The sequence below is a fragment of the Octopus bimaculoides genome, chromosome 24, assembly GCF_046866305.1.
Source record: "Octopus bimaculoides isolate indiv1 chromosome 24, ASM4686630v1, whole genome shotgun sequence".
NCBI classification, from domain to species: Eukaryota; Metazoa; Mollusca; class Cephalopoda; order Octopoda; family Octopodidae; genus Octopus; species Octopus bimaculoides.
The window spans coordinates 14,791,257-14,811,906 of record NC_142951.1 but is presented as its reverse complement, the minus strand read 5'-3'; the positions used below and the strand labels follow the sequence as shown (position 1 = coordinate 14,811,906).

At 41.6% G+C, this 20,650-nt stretch overlaps 1 protein-coding gene across 1 annotated transcript in view; it reads right to left on the bottom strand.

Annotated features, from left to right (window-relative positions):
* Positions 1-20,650, bottom strand: part of LOC106878046 (uncharacterized) — an 88,976-nt gene that overhangs the window by 54,346 nt on the left and 13,980 nt on the right. The gene's annotated exons all lie outside the window — the stretch shown is intronic.

Genomic DNA, 20,650 nt, shown 5'->3' with positions numbered 1-20,650 from the left:
ATGGGTGGTGGGAGACAAACACACGCACACACACACACATATATGTATGTGTGTATATATATATATATATATATATATATATATATATATTGTTGTACTTGGGGATGGTCATATTGCCAAACACATATATATATATATAGTCAATTCAAACATGAACAAGCAAGAGACAAACAACGCAAGGACGTGGAATAAGTACAGTGTTATTGGACGCTCAGGAAAGGAAAGAGAAGAAAGAGGATTTCACGTTTCGAGCGGAGCACTTCATCAGAACAACGGGCCGTCATATATATATATATATATATATATATATATATACATATATATATATATATATGACGGGCTTCTTTCAGTTTCCGTCAACCAAATCTACGCGCAAGGCTTTTAAGAGTCTGGTGCTACAGTAGAAAAACACTTGCTCAAGATGCCGTGCTGTGGGATTGAACCGAGAACCGTGCGTTTGTGAAGCAAACGATATACCTCACAGCCATGCGTGGCGCCTAGATCTTCATAACGTTCTAAGGCATTTTGTTGTTGTTGCTGCTGCTAGTATTGTTGTTATTGTTGTTGTTGTTGTTGTTGCTTTTTCTGTTCTGTTTTATTGGTAAAAGACCTGACCTCATACGGCAGAAATTAGAATAGGTCTTTGGTTTTCTGTTTTCCTTTTGACACAACGTGGCGCGTTAGTAAGTGTCACATGCATGAACCAAACGTGACTATACCATCTATAAACCTGCACCACGGGACAAGCTCCATGCAAGACAATTTGTTGCCCCTAAATTGAGGCATCACGCGCATAGAACACAACATGCGTAATAATATATTATTCAAATATTATATGATAATTTTGCGGCTGAGGATAGCTTTACATTGTAAATTATACACATATTATATTATACACATGTAAAGCTTGAAACACGTGTACCGCGGAATCCTTTGTAGTTTTGTTGTTATTTTTTGGATTTACAATTTATATATATATATATATATATATATATATATATATATATATATATATATGCAGTTAAAATATGCGTTTTACTCCATTCATTAAATTTATATATACTCAAATACCCAAAATATCAAGGAGTTTCTACCTCATAAACAGGAGTTACACCACAGTTATTTTGTGATCTTTGCTACCCGGGTATCTATTAACCAATTTATTTTGTCCGAGTTATTTATTAATTAAGAGAAAATAAATACATATAATAAAATATATAATGGTGGCAGCTGATGAAGAAAATGTTCTCTATGTGGCCTGTGTGTTTTCTGTACTCTGTTTATCATTTTGTCCACGTTCTTTTTTTTTTTGCAACGTCCTGTACCCAGATACGCATCTATATATATACATGTAGATGTAGGTATGTACATACATGTACGTATATATGCATATACTCATTTATTATTTGTATTATATATATATATATATATATATATATATATATATATATATATATATGAACGTAGGTGTGTATGTGTGACTGTGTATATGTGCATGCCCATATATGCAGCATCGTTTTTACTACTTAACGCCAAACGCTCGTCATTCCAATACAACCAGGACCAACACTACTGACGTCAGACATCGTACAAACTAATTAATCATGCCGCCCGAACATAATTAACTAGCTACCCACGTCCATCATTACCAACATATCTAATTACTAATTAACCAATCACATCCACCACCACCATTATCGTCATCTCCCACCATCGTCATGAACCAGCAGAGAAGCCTGTATGTGGCCGCTTGCCCAGTTAGAAACAGCAGTCAAATCTCCCCTCAATTCGCCACCCTGCAGTCATAAAAGAGAAAAAGACACATTGGAGAGTGTAGTCCTGGATATACTACGCTACACTGATTCTGAAGAATAGAATAAGTCAATGCAGGGTGGAGGTCACGGTTGGAACACATTTGATCATAGGTTTGCTGACTGAGGAGCAGAATGGATGGGGGATTGAAACTTAAACAGCAGCAGCACCACCACCACCACCACCACTACCTCCGTAAAAAGACAGGAAGGTCGTGGTAGGAATGTCTTTCTGATCATATAAGTCTGCTTGATTAGAAACTGACCAAAGGCTTAAAAACAACAATAACCCCACCACAAACCTTACTCACCCCCACCACCACCATCATCATCATCATCATCATCATCATCATCATCATCATCATCAACATCATCATTATTATTATTATTATTATTATTCAGTAGTTTTATTTTTATAACGTGCTTTCACTTCACTTATTATTATTATTATTATTATTATTATTATTATTATTATTATTATTATTATTATCCTGTCAACGATCTGTTTCTTCAAAACACCTTACTCCCCTCCCGTCCCCTTATCCCACTCTCTCACCCTCTGCTTCTCACACTCCTCCTCCGTCTTCTTTCTCTCTCCCTCCCTCTCTCCTCCCTTTCTCCCTCTCTCTCTTATTCGTTCCTCTTCCTCCTCACTCCCTCCCTGTCTCCACCGCCCCACACTAGTTATCTCCTTCCTGTTGAGTGGATGTGGATGCTGCTGCACCTAGGAAACCCAAATATCCTGTCATGTGACCACACCCATCATCGAACATCACTACCACCACCACCACCACCACCACCACGCCTGTCACCAGCTCCATCACCACCATCATCATCATCACCACGCCTGTCAACACCGTCACCAAGCGCCACCACCATCATCACCACGATCTCCTCCTCCTCTTTCCCTCCCTTCCTTCTTTACACACTCTCACCCCACCCCCACCACCTCACGTGACAGCGTAACACCTGCAACACGATCCCAGCACTCGTCTGAACTCTCCATCACGAGCCGAACGACGAAGACATTTGTCGGTGGGCCCCCACCAATATCCCTTAAATATCTGCCGGCAGCCTACAGTGTCCCCTATCAGATGACACTCCTTGCAAGTGCAGATGCAGAATAACACCCCCCCACCACCACCACCACACACATGCTCACACCCACACGCGCACACGCACACGCACTCAGACACAGACCCACACGCACGCGGGGCCTAATGTCCTAACCCTCATTGCAACCTACCTTCACTGTGACAACCTCCAAAATCTTACAAAGCCATGGTCCCTATCTATGTCAGGGGTTACCTGACCCTTATCTATGCCAAGTCTTACATGGCTCCTGTTTATACCAGGGATAACCAACTTCTCTTTATAATGGCCCCTTCTTCGTTTGGGGTTTGTATTTACCCACGACCTACGTTTCATTTGGGGTCTACATTAGCCCATGACCTACTTATTGTTTTGGCTTTACATTTGCTCATGGCCCCTGATACATATTACATTATATATAAATATAAATCTGACAAACGTGAGGGCGCATGCGTAGCAGTGTGACAAGAAATTTGCTTCGCAACCAAATGGTTTCGTGTTCAATCCCACTGCACGGTGCCTTTAGCAAGTGTCTTCTATCCAGCCTTGCGGGTCAATTCGGTAGACGGAAACTGAAAGAAGCCCGTCTACCAAATTCACTCACAAGGCATTGGTCGGCTCGGGGATACAGTAGAAGACACTTGTCCAAGGTACTATGTCGCACAGTGGGACTGAACCCGGAACCATACAGCCATGGTCATTGAGAAAGCTTTAATCATAGATTATTGTTTCAATGAAGCTTTGATTTCGTACCAAGAAACAAAAATGGAAGATAAATGAACAGGGCAGTGAGTCGTACACAGCACTGCATGCGATGTGATTGACCACTGCACCAGTCCGTGTGCAGAAGAGTGCTTTGATTGTGCATTCTATATAAATCCTGTCTACTATAGGCACCCTCTCCTGCCCCTGAAATTTCGGAGGAGGGGAAGAATAGTCGATTATATCGACCCCCGCCAGGTACTTATTCTCCTACCAGCAAAATACCTTATCTCTCATCACTCCCCTCTTTCCAGAAGGAGGAGGAAGAGCTGGAAAGAGGGGAGCCTCCTCTTCTTCTTTCTATCCCTCCCCCATCTCTCACCCCTCCCCTCTTTCCAGCTCTTCTTCCTCCTCCTTCTATCACTTCCCCATCTCTCACCTCTCCCCTCTTTCCAGCTCTTCCTCCGCCTCCTCTTCTTCTTCTTCCTCCTCCTCCTCCCCCTTCTATCACTTCCCCATCTCTCACCTCTCCCCTCTTTCCAGCTTTTCCTCCTCCTCCTCCTCTTCTTCTTCTTCCTCCTCCTCCTCCTCCTCTTCTTCTTCTTCTTCCTCCTCCTCCTCCTCCTCCTCCTCCTATCACTTCCCCTCCTGGTACTTATTTTATCGGCTGCCAATAGACAAAAAGGCAAATGTCGATCTCGGCGGCAATTTGAATTCAGATCGTGAAGTCAAACTGGAAGAAATAACAATGATTGATCGGGGCTGCAGCATTTTGGGATCGTTTTCGATTTCTTCCAACAACTCGGATTCCTCCACCCGCTAAAATTTTCCCTAGAATATTTTCTGTGCTGCATGTGTGTGTGTGTGTGTGTGGAGGGGTGGATGCCAAAGAATGGATCCAACATTTCCTCTCGGCGTGTCGTAAAAAAAGCGACTAAAAGAGGCCGAGGTAGGATTTGAACTCCGACCTCGTAAAGCCCTCCCCAGAAATGACTCTTTTGATGACAACAACAGCAACATGAACAACAACAACAGCAACTACTACTACTACTACTACTACTACTACTACTACTACTACTACCACCACCACCACCACCGCCGCCACCACCAACGTTGCTATCATCCCCATCGCCACCTTCACCATCATCACCACCACCGCCACCACCATCACCACCTTCACCATACGAGAGAGATATCACTATCTCGTCTTCTGAAGTAATTTCCAGAACCACTATATACCGTTATCGCCATTGTTTCCACCATCGCCACCACCACCACCACCACCACCACCACCACCACCGCCGCCGCCACTGCTGTCTGGATGCTTTGGGAGGGGGGGGTGAAATAAAAATAAACAATCGTAACCTTGTTAAATCCAACCATATCGGAGGGTGGCGGTGGAGGGGCGGGTGGGTGGGTGATGGAGGAGATGGAAGGTGGGGGAGGGGCGGTTCGTTACATCATCACCACCACCACCACCACCACCACCACCACCACCATCACGATTATCTAATCCGCCATCGCTGGCACCACCGCCCTGCCCTCACTCACTCACCCGCTGGCATCTTTCGCTAAGACGGCAGATGGAATAATTATAATAACCCCACGACAGACAAGAACAATTGCAACAAAACTACATAAAAAACATGGAAAGCAAGAAATATGTGCGTGCGTGTGTGTGTGTGTGTGTGTGTGTGTGTTGTGTTTAGTTGCGCGCGCGCGCGTATTTGTGTGTGTGTGCGTATGTGTGTTTCTGTATGTGTAAGTGTGTATTTATTTGTGTATGTGCGTTTGGATGTGTGTGTGTGGTGGTTTTTGGCCGTATGTGTTGCTCTTGTGTGTGCGTGTGTATGTATACCCGTTTTTGCGTGTATGTGCGAGTATGTGTACCCAGGAGTGCGTGTGAGCTTGTCCCCGTGTTTGCGCATGTGTGTAGGAATGCACCAATATTTGTGTGTGTGTGTATCTGTATGTGTGTGGTGTGTATCTGTGTGTGGTGTGTATCTGTGTGTGTTGTGTGTGTATCTGTGTGTGCGTGTGTGTGTATCTGTGTGTGTGTGTGTGTGTGTGTGTGTGTGTGTGTGTGTGTTGTATGTGTGTATGTGGTGTGTGTTGTGTTGTGTGTGTGTGTGTGTGTATTCATCTTAATGCCGCCGAAATGTTTTGCAGAAAGACAGCAACGTAAGACACCATATGGTAGGTAGATTAGCTGGACATAGCAGCCGAATCGCCCTCAAATCACACCCTACTCTATTATACATGCGTATATGTATGTTTAAGCCAACAAGAAAGCATGAAAGCTAGACCAGCTAAACACAGCAGTTAAATCTCACCCTACTGTCTTCAAAAATGGATAAAATAGATAATGTAGTGCTGGATGGCCACAGCTGGAAAGATACAGATCATAAATTTGTTCAACCTTCGGGTTGACAGGTGGGTATAGAGCAAACAGTGCGATTCGTCGCGTGACAAGTTGCAAATTGGAAAGAAATCTTTTTGAGATCACGCCCCGAGATACACGTGAGCCTGCCAGAAAGAGGGGATGATCATGGCCAGAAAGCCACCTAGAGACCTCACCTAGGGTCAAACAGCAGCGACATCTAGGAAAAATCTAATGAGAAATACCTCTACGTGGTCGCTCGGCCTTTTAAATGTACGAGGGTGTGTTGAAAAGTTCCTGATTTTAAGGGTATCGCGAACGGCCTGGTTGGAAACCTAACCTTCCAAGTTCTTTTACAAGGTTGAGAAAAAACTGAAGGACCACTGCAATAAGTGTGTTAATCTGAGAAGGGGAATATGTTGAATAAAATCATAATTAACAGATCCTCCTGTGGTTTCTGTTATCCAAAGCCAAGAACTTTTCAACACTCCTCGTTGTGACCAAATGTCATTGAAATCACACGACCGCCGTCTTAAAAAGAGGAAGGCCACGTCGTAGATAATGCAGTCCTAGAAAACACCATGAAAAATAAATGAATGCGGGATGGACGTGACTGAAATTAGGTTAAACAACAATAAAATCCTATCCAAATAACAACAGGGAATAATTGTTTCTAACAAAGACACGAGATCTAATAATTTGGGAAGAAGTGAGGGAATGGTGTAAATAATTACAAATGAAATAACGCAGTTTCTCGTGTGAAACCTCGTGACAGGACATAAAGTGGGGTGTCATTATAGAAATAAGGACGGAAAAATAAACAAGAATTATTTATTTCCAGCGACATTTAGTTTAATTAGGGCATATTTTGGAAAAAAAATATATGTATATATATATATATATATATATAAAAAAAGCAAGTAATTTTTTTTTTTAATTGCAACTGCGCAATTGCAAAGTGAATCGGTGAGCAGTCAGAAGCGTTGCCGCGCCAAACAGAATACTTCCGGCTTTATGTTCAGAGTTCAAACCCTGCCGACGTCGGCTTTGCCTTTCATTCATTCGGAGTCGATAAAATAAGAATCAGTCAAGTACTATGGTCCATGTAACCGACTTGTTGCCCCACGCAAAAAACCGCTGACCCTTAGCCGAAAATTGTAACCATTATCGCAGTCTGGAACAGGGAGACAACAGGGTAGCGTTGTTAGTAGGAGGGGCTGGGATGAGAAGTTAGTATGGGAATGAGTTAAGGCACTTGCGAACGTGAAAGGTGGAATGAAGGGAGGAATGAACAGGTAGAAGAAAGTGACAATTGAAAGATCAACAATGAGCGATGGAGAAACGAAAAGCTAAAAAATGAAACACGAAATAATTGAAAAAAAGAAACACATTATTCTTTTCTACTCTAGGAACAAGGCCAGAAATTTTGGGGCAGTGGGGCCAGTTGATCAGATCGACCCCAGTTTGCAACTGGTACTTAATTTATCGACCTCGAAAGGATAAAAGGCAAAGTCGACCTCGGCGTAATTTGAACTCAGAGCACAGAGACAGACAAAATACCGCTAAGCATTTCGTCCGGCGTGCTAACCACTCTGCCAGCTCGCCGCATTATTATCGTAGCGTCAAAAGCTGTTAGCAAACAGAAGCGTTGACGCGCCGGACAAAATGCATACCGATATTTCTTCCGGCTTCACGTTTCTGAGTTCAAATTCCACTGCGATCGACTTTGGACCGTAACACTGAGCCAACGGCGTAGATGTTTGTTAGAGACTGCTATTTCAATTAAAATCTCCCTTTTGTCATACTACACTGACTTAACAAATGAAAGACATATTAAACAGAGTATTCCTAGATGGACCGTGCCCCAATAAATAATGGTGCGGGTGCTGAGACTTTCCAAGGAGTTATCTTATATCTTTTTATTTATTTCAGTCAGTAGACTGCGGCCATGCTGGGGCACCGCCTTGAAGAATTTTCAGTCGAATGTATCAACCGCACTAATTAAAAAAATTTTTTTTTATAAGCTTGGTACTTTTTCTATCAGTCTCTTTTGCCGAACCGGTAAGTTATGGGGGACGTAAACACACCAGCACCGATTGCCAAGAGGTGATGGAGAGACACACACAGAAACAAAACACACACACACACACACACATATATATATATATATATATATATATATATATATATATATATATATATATACGACGGGCTTCTTTCAGTTTACGTCTGACAAATCCACTCACAAGGTTTTGGTCAGCCTGAGGCTATAATAGAAGACACTAGCCCAAGGTACCACGCAGCGGGACTGAAGTCGGAACCCTGTGGTTGGGAAGCAAGCTTCTTACCACACAGCCACGCCTGCACCTAAGGTTGTTAACCTTTTTACTCGGAAGGACGCCTTTTATATTTAAATGATTTTTTTTTCCCACGAACGCTAAGCTTTTGTAAGGTCTGTCTATGAAGTCAGTACTACTTTTGTAGATTCCCAAAGGACTACGGACCCCAGTTTGTGAACTGCCGTTCTGCTTGATCAAAAAGTATTGCAGAATACCCCGACTCAACTGCTTTCCCAGACGCATACCGTACACCATGCGCACTTAATAGACACAAGCCACGACAGAGGCTGACAAAACACAGAAGCTGTGAAGCTCCAAACAAGAAGCGATGGTAAGGCTCTTTACAAAACGACATCCTGTCGTCTGCTTTACTCAAACCCAGGCCCCGAGAGATTGCTGGTCCGACCGACAAACGTTGCTATGTAAAAATAATCGTGTCCCCAGGATTAAGTTACTCGTGTCACCGTAAGAATATCACAACTACTTTTACTGCTACTACTACTACTGCTAATTATTATTATAATAACAATAACAATAGTTATGATAATGATAAATAACTTAGATAAGACTGTTCATTATAAAATGAAATAATGAGGCATCTCATAATAACATTAATTACAGCAACTTGTTCGCTCTATCTTTTATATTTTCCTTTCTCTAATCGTCCTCTTTTCCCATTTCCGCCTCCTGTTCTTTGCGTGTGGGTTGTGTACGTGTGTACGTTAGTGTGTGTGTTTGTGTGTGTGCGCGCCCGCGCGTGTGTACTAATGTAGGGGTCGTTAAGTAAAAAAAACTTAACCACAGTTTTTTTTATTATTGGAAGTACTGAATGCTTGGTGTAGAGCTAAATTGTTATAATAAAACGGCAAAGGGATTCGCTGAAACTTCCAGGTTGTAACTCTTTCCGGATTTCTTCAAACAATGAAGTATCTATCTACCTATCTACCTATCTATCTATTTATCTATTTATCTATCTATCTGCTTGTCTGTCTGTCTGCCTGTCTGTATGTATATATGTATATATATATATATATGTGTGTGTGTGTGTGTATTTGTATATCTATACGCACACACATTTCAGTCTATTTTTTCTTCACGTCTTGCTGCTGTTTCTATCGTTGTTCCCCCTCCTCCTACCCTTCTCCTTCCTCCTATCCGTCTCCATCCTTCTCCTCCTCCTCCTTCTCCTCCTCCATATAATCTCTCTACCTTCTCTGTTTTTATCTGCTCTTCTTACTAGATTTCATCTTCCTGTGGTTTCTAACAACCTCTACGTTCCTTCCTTCCTTCCTTCCTTCCTACCTTCCTTCCTTTCTACTTCTTACGCTCCCCCTCCCCCCTCATCCCATCTCTCAACAGTACGGTTATTACGCCACATATATCTCTTCCTCTCAAGTTTCTGAAGATCAGTAAGCTATACTTCAAAATATATCCTTGATGCAGTAAGCATAAAACACACAATCCCGTCTTTAACCATCAAGTATTTCACTTCTAATGTTTACTTCCACCAAGTACAATTCCTACCACCAACTCTCCCCCTCTCTCTCTCTCTCTCTCTCTCTTTCTCTCTCTCTCTCTTTCTCTCTCTCTCTATCTTTATATATATATATATATATATATTTCGTTTTTGGACTCTCCCCAGACACAACAGTATATATATATATATATATATATATGTTTTTAATTTATATTAGCCCTTGTGGCCAATAAAACAAGAATTTATTATTTATTATTAATATAGAAAGGACTGAGGTAACTCCTCCTGAAGATATAGAGTCAAAATTAAAAGAAGAGTGACTTTCTATATTAACCAAAATGAAGTAGATTGACAAATTTATTTTTTGAACCAGTTGAAGATACACAAGATGTCGAAATATCGTTCACTAGATAACAATGGCACTCTTCTTTTAATTTTTTTGACTCTATTATTATTATTATTATTATTATTATTATTATTATTATTATAAGGCGTGGATGCACATGGCCTAGTGGTCAGACCGGGGCGATGTGTGTGCTTATGAACGAAATACCTAAGCTCCACGCAGCTCCCTGGAAAAGACTGGCGTCCTGTCCAGATGGGGAACCTATACACCAATGAAACCAGGAAACAGGTTCCTTATGAGCCAGGCATGGCTCAAGAAGGAACAAACAACATTATCATAAGGCGGCGAGATGGCAGAAACGTTAGCACGCCGGGCGAAATGCTTAACGGTATTTCGTCCGCCGCTACGTTCTGAGTTCAAATTCCGCCGAGGTCGACTTTGCCTTTCATACTTTCGGAGTCGATGAAATAAGTACCAGTTACGCACAGGGGTCGATGTAATCGGCTTGCCCCCTTCCCACAAAATTTTCATAACCTTGTTCTTAGAGTAGAATTATACACAATTATAAGGCAGCGATTTGGCAGAATCGTTAACATGCCGGACAAAATGCTTAGCGGTATTTCCGTCCTCTTTATATTGTGAGTTCAAATTCCACCGAGATCAACTTTGCTTTTCATCCTTTCGGCGTCCATAAAATAAGTACCTGTAGGACACTAGAATCGACAAGCCCCCACCCCTAATATTTCAGGCCTTGTGCTTGTATTAGAAAAACTTACACGAAATCCCAATTTTTTTTCTGTAGTTTCAGCTCAGAGCCGCGGCCATGCTGATGCACCTCCGTTTTGCTACACTTTTATTACTGAGAGCCTCCTCCAATATGTGACACTTGAAGAATGGAGTTTAATGTAGCTACCCTCATTTGCACCTCAAAATAATAAAAAAAACAATCTAATTTTGTAGTCTTTTATCTTTTACTTGTTTCAATCATTAGACTGGTGCCATGCTGGGGCAACTGTTTTTTTCCTATATGATTTAACATACAAAACAGGCAAAGTGTAACCATTTCCGAGAAACAGACCCGCAAGTGACGTGGTTCATCATCGGGCGACCTGCACTCCTAAAATAAAATTGATGACAAATTTTGATTAGGTGTGCCGTTCAGAAAGTTCCAGCGGTCGCAGTTTACCCGTGACTGTTTTAAAGCATTGTATCTAAATTTTTTTTTTCAGACTTTCTACACTAAATGTGTCAGGAACGAGTTTGCCACGAATTCGAAAAAAAAAAGGACTTGAAAATTCACTAATTCTACAGAACACAATTGCCCCTCCTCCACCATCGGTTCTTTTCTTTCCATTCTAATATCTAGTTCTGTCAAAATAAATAGGCAATGCTTTACTTAAATTCTTTGTCTCTCTTTCTCTCTCCTCTCTCCTCCATCCTTTTCCCTCTCTCTCTTTCCTTCTACCGTTTCTCTCTCTCTCTCTCTCTCTCTCTGGTCTCCCAGACAGACCTATCTTTTGGCATTTCTCTTGCATAGCTTTGTCGGTCGGTATGTATGTTCTTCTACTTGTACTTATTTTGTTTGTTTATTTTTATATATATGTATATATTTGACTGAAATGATGCCGTGTGGGTGGCGCGCGGTGTGGGTGGGTGAGAACAGCTCTGTAAGTTGGCGTCGGATGGCAGCGGTTGTATATAACCGGGGATGGCGGTGATGTTGGTGTTATTGGTGGTGGTGGTGGTGGTAGTGGTGGCGGTGATAGTTGATGTTGGCACTTGTTATTCTTGTTTTGGTGGTGGCGATGGTGGTGGTGGTGGTAGTTGATATTGGTTGTTGTTGTTGGTGGTGGTAGATGTGATGGTAGTAGTTGTGTTGGCACTTGTTTTGGTAGTGGTGGTGGTGGTGGTGGTGGTGGTGGTAGTTGATATTGGTTCCTGTTGGTGGTGGCGCTAGTTGTGTTGGCACTTGTTGTTTTGGCGGTGGTGGTAGTGGTTGTTGACGTTGGCTCTTGGTGTTGTTGCTGTTGTCAGTGGTAGTGGGTGGAGGTGGTTGCAGCTGTTGTTGCTCAGCCCCGAGCAACAACTTCTCCCTGAACAAACAGACCTACAATGTATCATATGATCTTCCAGATGTGGCCATCCCCCCCCCCTGTCTTTCTCCTGTATCAAGAAAGCTCAAGATCACATAGCTCAGAGTCTGTGTTTTTCTGAGACGATGTGTGACTTGAGGGAGATTTAGCTGCTATTTCTAAACCAGCAGGAGTGACTGATAAGCGCAGGCACGTCTGTGTGGTAAGAAGTTTGCTTCCAAACCACATGGTTTCGGGTTCAGTCCCACCTTCATGACACTTTGGTCAAATACCTTCTGCTCTAGCTCCTGTCGGACCAAAGCCTTGTGAGTAGATTTGGTAGATAGAAACTGATTGTTGTTGCTGTTTGAGGTCCCAAATCGAGCAAAGACCAACCCCGATCGAGCAAACCTCGCAATCAAACACAGAGGTAGCAAGCGTACCAACAATGACCATCCCAGCCGTTTAACCGTTAGGCAAGAAGATTACATCAGCTGATGTGACCGTTTTTTTTTGTTATTGTTATTGTTATTGTTGTTTTTTTTGCGACATGTTCTTTTGTTTCTTGAAAACTGTTTTTGTACGAATATTCGGTCAAAATGCATCTGTTATTTACTTTACCAGGTAGCGACCATCCCCACGTTGGCACGTGCGATGTGGAGCGCCCACACTCACACACACACACATACATGTATGTATGTGTGAATACATCCATGTATATATATGGTGGTGGAGGTGGTGGTGGAGGTGGTGGTGGTGGTGGTGGTGGTGCCGTTGTTGGCGTTGGCGTTGGTGGTGGTATTTGATGATGGCAAGCAAAACATGCTATACATTTACTTAAATAAGGAGCGGAATGGTTAATTACTTTTCTAAGTAGGACAGATTCAGCGTGTTTTTGAGGACCAGATCCTGAGACAGAGTAGGGCACATAACTTAACTCTGCTTATTTTACACACACACACACACACACACACACACACACACACACACACACACACATACTCGTGTCACTCCGTCGGTTACGACGACGAGGGTTCCAGTTGGTCCGATTAACGGAACAGCCTGGCCAGTTTAAATACAAAATGGCTTAAGGAGGTACTACGTCAAGCGGGTATCAACTAGTTGTCCTAGATGTGTGCTCCATATCATCCACCATGGGTAGTAAGCTCATAAATACAGGGCGGTTCAAAAGTGAAAAGGTGTTGTTTTAAATTTACAATAACTTAGCATCACAAACATTATACAGGAGTGGCTGTGTGGTAAGTAGCTTGCTTCCCAACCACATGGTTCTGGGTTCATTCCCACTGCGTGGCACCTTGGGCAAGTGTCTTCTACTATAGCCTCGGGCCGACCAAAGCCTTGTGAGTGGATATGGTAGACGGAAACTGAAAGAAGCCCGCCGTGTGTGTGTGTGTGTGTGTGTGTGTGTGTCCAACATCGCTTGACAACCGATGCTGGTGTCTTTACGTCCCTGTAACTGTGGTGGTGGCCATGGGTGGTGGTGGCAATAGTTGTAGCGGTTAGTATAGTTATGCTGCTGGTTGGTATTTCTGGCATGGTGGTTAAGGTTGCGGTGGTGTTGGTGGTAGTCGTCGTATTCGCTGTGGTCGTAACATTGGTGTTGGTGCAGTAGTAGTAGTTGTAGTAGTAGTAGTAGTAGTAGTAGTAGTAGGAAGAGGTAGAGGAGAGAGAGAGGAGAAGGTGGAGGAGAGAGGCAGCGTTATCCTAAACAAAAATAAAAATGTCACTCCACCTACCCCCTCCCGCCGCGCCCACCCCCCACCCCACCTACCCTTATACAACATTTGTCCCGTCGATAGAAATACTTATTACAGATAAGATTTCTTCAAATTAATGGCTCGTGTGATTAGCATCACTGCTTTTTATTATTTACGTGTATCTGTGTGTATGTGCGCACACACACACACACGCGCGCGCACACACACACTGCGACATTTGTCTTTCCTTCTCCCTCTCCCACACAGTTTTCCCCCTCTTCTACTACGACTACTGCTACTTCTCATGTACTTTTTGCAAACTCACGTTGTCTCGAGTTCCCCATCAGTTGCAGTCAGTTACTCAAACACAGACGATATAAAACTCTACCGTCTTACTTTTACTTCCTTCCTTTCACCTCTACCCGGAAGAAGGACGCTGTCCGGAACATTGGATACCCTACACCCGCCGTCAATTTCCTTCTACTTTTTATGTCACTTTTTCAAATAATACAACTCTTGCTACTGCAGACGAACACTAATCTCCTTGGATTCTGTTTTATCTTACATTATATAATAATACATTCTCTCTCTACACACACACACGTAGAAGCATGCATGCGTACATACATACATACATACATACATACATACATACATATACATACATATATATGTGTGTGTGTGTGTGTGTGTGTGTGTGTGTGTGTGTGTGTGTGTGCGTGCGTGCGTGCGTGTGTGTGTGTGTGTGTGCGCGCGCGTTTGTATATGTGTGTATGTGAATGTTAGTGAGGGTCAATGCGAAGATGTAAAAGCTTGCACGTTTTTAGTCTTGTATGTGCATCCGTATATTCTCTAATTCGTGTACTTGTTTCAGTGATTTGACTGCGGCCATGCTGGAGCACCGCCTTGAAGGCATTTCTGTCGAACAAATCGACCCAAGGACTTATTATTTTTTTTTAAGCCTTAGTACTTGTTCTACCGGTCTCTTTTGCCGAACCGATAAGTTACGGTGTCGTAAACACACCAACACCGGTTGTCAAGCGGTGATGGGGGACAAACACAGGCACAAAGACGCACACATAGATACATATATACCTACATATGCATATATACCTACATATGCATACATACACACATGCCTACACACACACACACACACACACACATACATATATATGCCTATACACACACGACGAGTTTTTTTCAATGTCCGTCTACTAAATCCACTCACAAGTTTCTGGTTGGTATGTGCTACTGTAGAAGACACGTGCCCAAGATACCACACAGTGGGACTGAACCCGGAACCGTGTGATTTGGAATCAAGTTTCTTATAAGACGGCCACGCCTTCGCCTGTATAGGTATACTTTGTCTACGCGCGTCTTCCTTCTGGTATTAAGAGTGTAGTGCATGGACGTACGCGTGCACATATGTATGCGTGCGTGGTTTTGTGTGAATGCATGAACAGGTGCAACTGTACTTTAACGCCCTTCACAATCGTGCCGGCATTGTGTGTGTTTGTGTAAGGGAGGAAGAGAGAGAGGGGGCGAGAGAGGATTATGTATGTGTATGAACGTGTACATTCGTACACGAATGAGTGAAGCTTACCCTGGCCGGCCAATTAAAACCAAACCTACTTGTAGCTTCTGAAGACAAATTGGTGAGTGAAGCACTTACATCCAACATCATAATACTGGGGGAAAAAAGTGGGGAGGTTTTGATCGGAGGGGTTGATACGGAGAGTGTCGTTTGTCACTGAGGACTGAATCACTGCGTGGGTTTCAAAAGGTTTAGGAGACACAGCTGAGAACTCTTAGCAAGATTAAGCGATCAATTGGCTGAGATGTATGACTAACAAAGCCATTGCATGATTTGTCCTTCACCGCACCTCTACACAGCCTCATTAAAAAATGTTGTGGAGGTGTTCCCCCAATTAAGGAGCCTCTATGTGAGTAGTTCCTTTCCTTGGTGTCCACGAACTTCAAGTGCGACCATAAAGGTAGGACTGGGCAACGGGACCTAACCTTTTTTTTTTTTCACCGCGGACAGGTTTCAACGGGCTCTAATCCCCATAACTCTTTTACAAAAATGCTATTATTGAGCAAACTTAATCGGACCAAGTTCAAGCCTGGTTCAACCAACCTATCATTTTTCCACTGACTGAGGGATCAAGCGCATAACAAACCACAATGAAAAGCATTATAGCTTCATTATTTCATAAAACACTAAGGTGTCGAGCTGGTGGAATATTGCTTTTGAGAGAAACGGTGACTATGTTGAGGAGTAGTGATGTGATCCACAGAGGACCAGCTTCATTTTGATGTATGATATATGTTCCTGTGTTGGTAATTATACCTGTCCTAAACAAAATGGCATTACTTTTTGACTCACCCTCGTATATAGCGACTGATCACCGGACATCAGAACATGTCCAGTCGCCGGTGGTTTCAGCATGCCATAACTGCCATAGCTTCTCGGGAGGTTTCTCTCAAGGTTACCTCAGCCTCGAGTTCAAGTTAAAAAAGAACAACTTAATGTATGGCTGCGGTGCATCAGTCTTAACGGCGCTAGTTACCTTGTCAGCATGACAGCATGCATTATGTGTAGTGCGAGGAATGCTCTAGATTACAATTACATGTGTTGGAAGCATGTAATAATCTAACAAAATATCGCTGGCTTCTGAGTTTCTTTCCGCTAACATCAGAACGAGCTTACTTTGAATACAAAAAAAAAAAGAAAAAAAAGAAACTGAATTATTGAATTGAATCAAGGATTTTGCTATGCCACCTATTAGTACCTAATGGAGAAAACACTCTTGAGCTGTTGTATTGAACTGCCAAAAGATAAACCTGAAATCTTAACCGCCATTTGATTTCAGTGTATGTATTTTTATCAGTTCTTTTACCTGCTTCCGACTGTTTATATATATTAATACCCGTTCGCCATTTTTTTTTCTTTCCCGCCACTGTTATTACTTTTCCGTTTACTTCATGTTTTCTTGCGTCTCTACTGTTTCAATTTTTTTTTTTTTTTTGTATTTCCGATTCGAAGAATAACCCCTGCTTTTGCCATTACAGTTTTTTTAAGGCTTGTGTCAGTTTTTTCTCCCCCCCCCCCTCGTAACGCTTCGGCTACGAAACAAGAAAAAAGAAAAAAAGGAAACTTCCTCGAAAGTCAGATATCCCTCTAACATTTGTGTTTACATTCTTTTAAATTTATTTTAAACAATTTTATTTTGGATCAAATTTATACATTTTTTTAAAGCAACATACCACCCTGGGTTGTTTAGTAGTATTTTCCAAAATATAAACACTCATTTTCATATATATTTATCTATCTATATATAAATGTTATCTTGTGTGTGTGTGTACGTACACGTGTATGTATATATATATATATATATATGCACACACATATGTATATGTATTTATTTGAGGATATTTGGTGTGAGTGCATATTTACATATATATATATATATATATATATATATATCCGTATGTATGTATACACACACACACACATGTACATATATATTATATATTATATTATACTATATAATATTATATTTTAATGCTTTTAACGTTTATTTCTCTTTTAATGTTTATTTCTCTCCTCCTGCCATGTTTTGCTTCCACCGGATTTACGGTTTTCCCAATTTCTCCATGTCTACACTTCTAATGTCTTTCCTATGTACATAAGAAACGTGTATCAAAAGCATTTTGAATACAACACGTTTAACGTATCGCTGTTGTTTAAACGCTAGAAGCTGCCGAATGGTGTTAAAAACACAATATATTTCAGAGACGTCATTAAAGGAATTTTTCACGGACGAAAAGCCGCAGCTTACGGCATTTACACCATACGTTAAGTATCTTGCATTGATAATGTTTGTTTGCTTGTTTGTTTGATTACAGCGCTGCTCCCGTTGAGTACGCTACATTGATGAGTCGCAACAACGGCGAAGTACGTGTCTGTCGCTCTTTTTTTTTTTACAGTGCTGCTCCCGTTGCATAATTCGGATTTATGTTATTTATGCGGTGTCATTTGCAAACCTGCCGTTAAGCTTATACACTGCCTGTATCTACTTTAGACGAGCAGATTCGATTTTCTTTTGGCAATGTCATGAGTACGCTACATTGATGAGTCGCAACAACGGCGAAGTACGTATTTGTCGCTTTCGTTTCGCCTAGCTGAGATGTATATTGTGATTTTTAACATTATACGTCTCAAAAGAGACTTTTTTCCTGGAAAAAAAAACTTCTGCTTCTGTTGTATTGATTATGTTCTGAATGTTGTACTGTTGTGAATACGTAAAACAATCATTAGCCGTAGCCCAATCAGGCAACGTTGCGTTCTCTCAGATAGAGTTCGTTTCCATTTACAGGTTAGATAGGTAGAGACCCACAATCATCATTTCTCTCTCTCTCTCTCTCTCTCTCTCTCTCTCTCTCTCTCTCTCTCTCTCTCTCTCTCTCTCTCTCTCTCCAGCTGTTACATCTTTGATGGTTTAGGTCAGGGGTGCCACAGCATGGTTCGTGAGAACGAAAGTCTTTTCTACTATCGAGTCATATGCAACTGCGAATGACGGTCGACATATACAGACAAACATCTATACAGACAGACAGACGTACAGAAACACGTTCGTGCACACATACAGACATACACACACACAGTGATAATTTCATATTCGGGTAGACACCTCATAAGTATGCTGTTTAAAGAGTCTCCCGAATTTCATTTTCTGTTTCTCATCCTTACATATATTTATGTGTATGTGTGTGAGTGTGTATGTATATGTATATGTATATACATGTACACATACATACTTATACATATATAGACATATACATATAGACATATACATCTATATATGTATGCACATACATATATGTGACTACATATATGTGACTACATATATATATATATATATATATATGTGTGTATATATATATATATATATATATATATATATATACACATAGAGCGAGAGAGAGAGATAATTAGATACATACATACATAAATACATGCATACATATCTATTTAAATACATATGTACAAAACATATATTATATATATATATATATTTATGTACATGCACACACAAACACACCACACAAATGCATTCTTTCGTTATGTGTGCGTGAGAGAAAGAGAGAGAGAGAGAGAGAGGGGGGGAAAGAGGGATGGAGAGAGAGAAGCATGCATGTGTTCGCGAGTACTCGCAGACATGCAGCCATGTTGTAAATGTGCAGTTTGTAGCCACGTGAAATCAATACGTATCGTAACTTAAAACGTTCTCCTATATACCATGCTACCCGACACATTCCTCTGATGAATGGGAGGCGGCTACTCATATGTCAGTGTGCGTGTGCGCGTGCGTACATATTGTTGCGCGCACGCGCGTGTATGCGTGCGCGTGTACGTGTATATGTGTAGTTATACCTGCAAATGGGTGGAGTTAAATGTATCCTTTTTCGTATTTCGTTTTGTCATTAAATATCTGCCAGCTTTTGTTTTTTTAATGTACTTCTCTTCTCTATATATAAGCACACACACACATACACGCGCAAACAGTCGCTTTCTTTCGTATAGCTCTGATATTTTATCACGTTACCACTCTTTGCTGTAGCACTATATCTTTCTTTTCCCTTTTGGATTGACTAAAGTATGGAGTTGTCCACTTATAGGCGTGGCTGTGCTCTAAGAAGTTTGCTTCCCAACCACATATTTCGGGATTCAGTCCCACTACATGGCACCTTGGGCAGGTGTCTTCTACTATAGCCCCAGTTAGACCAAAATCTTATAAGTTTATTTGGTTGACGGAAACTAAAAGAAGCCCGTTATATACATAGTATAACCACATGTGAATCGTTGGCGATTTTCTCCCTTCGTCTTCCCTTCTATTGGACTTTCCTCTGTTTCTGAAGAAGAGCGTCTGCTCGAAACGTTAAACCAGCTTTCTTTCCTTTCCTGAGCGTCTGCTAATACTTTACATGTACCACGTCCTCGCGTTGTTGTTTTTTTTTGGGGGGGGGGGGGGATTTACTATATATATATATATATATATATATATATATATATATATATATATATATATATATATATATGTATGTATGTATGTATGTATGTATATTTATATATTTATATATACAGCGCGTGGCTTAGTGGTTAGGGCATTCGGCTCACGATCGTAAGGTCGCGAGTTCAATTCCCGGAGATGCGTTGTCTCCTTGAGCAAGACACTTTCTTCCACTCCACTCAGCTGGCAAATGTGAGTAGTACTTATATTTCAAAGGGCCAGCCTTGTCCCACTCTGTGTCACGCTGAACCTCCCAGAGAACTACCTCAAGGGTACACGTGTCTGTGGAGTGCTCAGCCACTTGTACGCTAATTTCACGAGCAAGCTGTTCCGTTGGTCGTATCAGCTGGGACCCTTGTCGTCGTAACGGACGGAGTATTCCTACTCCTATATATGTATATATAATGCATATTAAGTACAAGACATCACCAACGAGTGAAAAATATGTAAACGCACGAGAGGTCAGAACAGGACAAAATACCAAAAAATATACAGTAAGTACATGACATCACCGACGAGGGAAAAATGCGTAAATACATAACAAGAGATAAGTACGAGACAAAATACCAAAAGAAGACTAACTCCTCCTCAGTTGTCGACTATTTATTCCTCCCTATAGGTGTCACGCAAGTGAAG